This window comes from Galeopterus variegatus, unplaced genomic scaffold (genome assembly GCF_000696425.1).
Source record: "Galeopterus variegatus unplaced genomic scaffold, G_variegatus-3.0.2 Scaffold1237, whole genome shotgun sequence".
NCBI classification, from domain to species: Eukaryota; Metazoa; Chordata; class Mammalia; order Dermoptera; family Cynocephalidae; genus Galeopterus; species Galeopterus variegatus.
In genome coordinates, this window is record NW_007727348.1 from 214020 (window position 1) to 219231 (window position 5212).

Here is a 5212-nt window from a genome sequence, read left to right on the forward strand (position 1 = left end):
CTCCACCCCTTTGCTTCTGCGGCTCCCACTGTTGGGAATGCCTTCCTTCCCTTCTCCAGAAAACCACCGCTGCTTCCTCCAAGCCCTCCTCTGAATTCCTTCCTTTTTGCCTCAGAGGCAGCACCTATAATACTTGGTTGCTCTTACTTCTTTTTATGCTCATTTGAAAATATTTATTAAGAATCTCCTTTGTGCCAGGACCTGGAGGTCCCAGAGTTACAGCAGTAAACAAGACAGACATGAACCTTGACTTCAAGGAAGTGTCAATCATACCACCCTTCCCCTCAAGAAGCTGCCTTCTGCCTCCACCGTGAACATACTACAAGAGCAAAGAAACACCTGTATAGGAGAGGGTCTGTGGGGCCCTCTGGCTACCCTCCTGGCTGCCCTCAGTGTAATCTTTCTAAGAATCTACCTGGCCATTTCATGCCCTTCCTGTAAACCTCACAACTCCCCATTACCCAAGTCCAAGCAGACCAGGGCTTTCCTGACTAACTATTCTCTGTTTTTCCAGTGTCCCCTCTTGACATTCACTGCCCCAAGCTACACAGCCTGCCTGGATTTTCCACCTCCACCTCACTTTGCTTTGTCTCTGTCCTTGCTTTGTCTCTGTCCTTTGCTCATACTGTCCCCTCTGTCTTAAACCCCCTTCCCTCTCCTCACCTGGTTTAGTTATCTGTTGCTATATAACAAACCACACCAACTAGTAACTAAAGGCAACACTTCTGTGCGTCAGCAGTTCGGTCACAGACTAACTGGGACAGCTCATCTCTGCTCCATATGGGGTTGGCCAGGCTAACCCATCCATCTGTGGTCAGTTGACAGGTAGGCTGGATGTTCCTGGAGGGGCTCACTCAGTGTCTGGCGATTGGGTGGGGCTGTCAGCTAGAGGACTTCAGGTCTCTCCAGGTGGCTAGCTTGGGCTTCCTCCCATGGCAGTTGGGTTCCAAAAGGCAAGTCCTAATGGGAAAGCACTTATGAAGGCTGTTTGCATCATGTTTGGTGAAGTCCCATTGGCCAAAACACATCCTATGGCCAAACCCAGAGTCAATGTGGAGGAGGCATGACTCATTGGGGGCCATTAATGTGGCAATCTACCACAGCCTGCCCTCTGCTCCTAAAGATGCACAGCCACCCTGCATTTGAAATATACCCACCCTTTCCAAAACTCTCAAAGTATTATTCAGTCATGACATCAGGCTCAAAGCCCATGATCTCAAAATGTGTAGCAGGTCTAGATGTGGCTGGGTCTCCTTGGGTACAATTCCTCAGGTGTGTCTCCTCTTGATTCAAAGACCTATAAACCAGAAAGACATCTTTCCCCCACATGCCCAATGTACATGGCAAAGCAGGAACAGGATAAGCTCAATAGGTGTTACCATTAAAAAGGGGAGAAATGATAGAGAATAACAAATGCTGGTAAGGATACAGAGACAGGGGAACCCTTATACACTGTTGGTGGGACTGTAAATTAGTGCAGCCATTATGTAAAACAGTATGGAGGTCTCTCATACAACTAGAGAGAACTACCATATGATCCAGCAATCCCACAACTGGGAATATACCCAAAGAAACAGAAATCATCTATGTTTATCACAGCTCTATTTACAATAGCCAAGCTATGGAACCAACCTAAATATCCATTGACAGATGACTAGATAAGGAAAACACGGTATAAATACACAGTGGAATACTACGCAGCCATGAAAAAAGAATGAAATTCTGCTATTCATAGCAACATGGATGAGCTTGGAGAAAATTATGTTAAGTGAAATAAGCCAGGCACAGAAAGAGAAATACTGCATGTCCTTACTCATAGGTGGTAGCTAAAAACTAAATAAATGGAAGGAAGGAAGGAAGGAAGGACGGACAATCACAATCATATACTGAACTTTCAAAAGGAGTGAACAGAACTGGGGTTACTGGAAGTGGGGGAGGGAGGGGGAAGGGGGTCAGTGAGAAATTGGTTAATGGACACAAAGAATGGTTACGTATTATAATGATGAATAAGCTAATTATCCTGATTTGACCATCACATATTGTACACAATTATTGATAGTGAACTCTGTACCCCACAAATATGTATAATAATTATGTTTCAATAAAAATATTTTAAAAGGCAGGGGAAGAAGTGGGAGGCAATAGCAATCTCTGGTTCAAAGCAATTCTGAAATCTGCCAGGCACATTACCAGGACTCAATTCTACAGGCAGGGAGGGAATGTCACCTCAGTAGGGCCCAGTTCTCCTTGGCTTTTTGTTACTCTAAGAGTTCCTTCTTTTTGCTAAGAAAAGGCTCATGTGTATATTGGCCAGCTTCCTGCCCATAGAAGTTGGAGGTCCAGAGGTTTCTTTTTATTTTGAACAATTTCAGTCCCTTTTAGTCCAAACTGGTGGAGCTTTTGCCAATACAATACTCTCTAAAACTTTATGAGTTATCTGTGAATATTATTGGAAATATTATTTGGTGCATAAAATTATGCACCAAAAGCCACTTACATAATTAATTTCAAGAAGACTCTTCTTTAGCTATGGAACAATGTCCCTGATATTCTTAGCAACCCTTCTGTTTAGCTGAGAAGGTCTGCTAGACACCACTTAAATCTTCCTGGGGTCTTAACAAAGGTTCTACAGCCATATCCTTCCTTGATTATCTTTATCTTTAGGCTAGTTCTTACTTTGAAAATCCATTGACTGCTGGAGAGACTGAAAATGAAAACTAGTGTTCTCTTCTAACTCTACAAATTGGACAGGTCCTTATTTAGCTCATTTCTCTCTTACAATATACTCTATCATGCTGGCTACAGACACCCAAATGACACTTTCAACATTCCATCTCTAGATCCCATTAGCAAATCTATAAACTCATTAGACACATTTTCTATCATCTAAGTTACCACAAGCAACATTCTGGCCAATTGCCCCACCACTACAAAACACCAGTTACCCTTGCTCCAGCTGCCGAGCAGTCTCCTTACTTGAAACTGCTTGGAGCCATGCATGGCAGCTGTAGGGTAGTCAGACTTTTTCCATGCTGGCTCCAAGAGCGAATGTTGAAGCAAACAAGGTACGAGACGTGGCCTTCTAAGACCTTACTTTCCCAGCCTCCCCTGACAGGTGCTCATCATCCCTCCAACCTGTGCAACAGTGTCCTTGCCACATTTGCAGCCCTCACCCACCGCCCACTTCCAAAGCCAATGCCACGTGTTTAAGTTTTTAAGGCAGCTTCATGCTTCCAGGTACCAATTTATGTATTAGGTATGTATTGTTACATAACACATATCTAAAACAACAGCTTACAAACAACCTAAAACATCACCATTTTATTATGCTCGCCAATTCTGTTGGCTGGGAGTTCAGACTAATCTTTATTCCACAATATCTTGGGACATCGGCTTGAAAACACAAGCAGCTATGAAATGATTCTAACAGCATGGGGCTGGAATTGTCTGGAAGCTTCTTATTTATGTTTTTATCTACTTCTTATGTCTGGAGCCTGGAATGGAATGATTTTGAAGGCTGAGTTTACCTGGGACTGTCTACCACAGTGCCTACACAATGCTTTTTCATGCAACTAGGGCTGCCATGAAACATGACAGCCTCATAGCACGGCCGCCTCAGCATAGCTTTTTGAAGGCTGAGTTTACCTGGGACTGTCTACCACAGTGCCTACACAATGCTTTTTCATGCGACTAGGGCTGCCATGAAACATAACAGCCTCATAGCACGGCCGCCTCAGCATAGCCAGACTTTTTCCATGCTGCCTCCAAGAGTGAACATTCCAGCAAACAAGGCAGAAGCTGTATGGCCTTCTAAGACCTACATGCAGAAGTCTCTTAGCGTAACTTCTCCATACTCAATTGGTTGAGCAGCTCCAGGCCCACTGAGATTCAAGGGGAGGACGGGACATGGACTTTACCTCTTTTTATTTTTTTATTGAAACCTAATTGATTGTACATATCCGTAGGGTACAGCGTTGAATATCCATATCTATGTGCAGTATGCAATGCTCAAATCAGGATAATCAGTATATTCAACATTACTGAAAGTACACAGTGTAATCATTTTTGTGGCCTTTTACCAATTTCTCACTAACCACCTGTTCCCTCCCCGTCCCTTTCCTCCTCCCCGTCCCTTTCCTCCTCCCCCTCTCTGGAGGCTTCAGTTCTGTTCTCTCCATTTGAAAGTTCAATGAATTGTTGAATTGTTGCGATTGTTGTATCTTTCTTTCTTTCTTTTTATTTATGTGGGGGGTTTTTGTTTGTTTGCTTTTCTAGCTCCCACTTATGAGGATATGAAGAAAACACTGGGGAAACACTTCAGGAAGTAGGACTAGGCAAAGACTTCATGAATAAGATCCCAAAAGCGCAGGCAACAAAAGAAAAAATAAACACATGGGATTATATCAGACTTCACCTCTTGATGAAGGAATGTCAAAGAATTTGTGTTCAGGTTTCATTTTTTTTGGCAGTTGGACAGTACGGGGATCCAAACCCTTGACCTTGGTGTTACAAGGTGACACTCTAACCAGCCAGCTCTTGTGTCCAAGTTTCAGAACCAGAACACTAGGCTTATCTGGGGTGGTTCATTTCTGTTCCATGTGGTGTCAGCTGGGATTACAAATGATTTTGTGGTCACATGGCAGGTCAACTGGGGGCTGGCTGATCCCAAATGATGATTGATGTAAACTGAGACACCTCAGTTCTCCACATCACTAGCTCAAACTTCCTTGCATGGGAACTGAATTCCAAGAAGGCAAGCCCCAACATACAAATGACTCTCAGGCTTCTGCTTGCATCACATTTGCTGATGGCCCACTGGCCAAAGCAAGGCACATAGTCAAGTCCAGAATTGTGTGGAAGGAGATCACACAAAGGCATGGATAGGGGAGTCATGATTTATTGAAGGCCATTAATGTAGCAATCTCCCATTCACGGGCAAATCTCACTCATCTTTAAAGGCTTAGTTCATGCTTCACCTCCTCCAAGAAGCCCTCTGTGACAAGCTGGGTCATCAGTTGTCCCTCCTTTGACTCCAATAGTTCCCTATACATATCTCTACTTCTGCACTTACCCTACTGTTTTCTAACTATGTGTATGCCATTTCTGTCTCCCCCACTGGAACAAGCCTTTGAGGGCAAAGATTGTGTTCTGTTGATCTTTGTATTCCTAGGGTCTAGCCCTCTGCCTGGAACATTGTTGGTGCCAATAATAC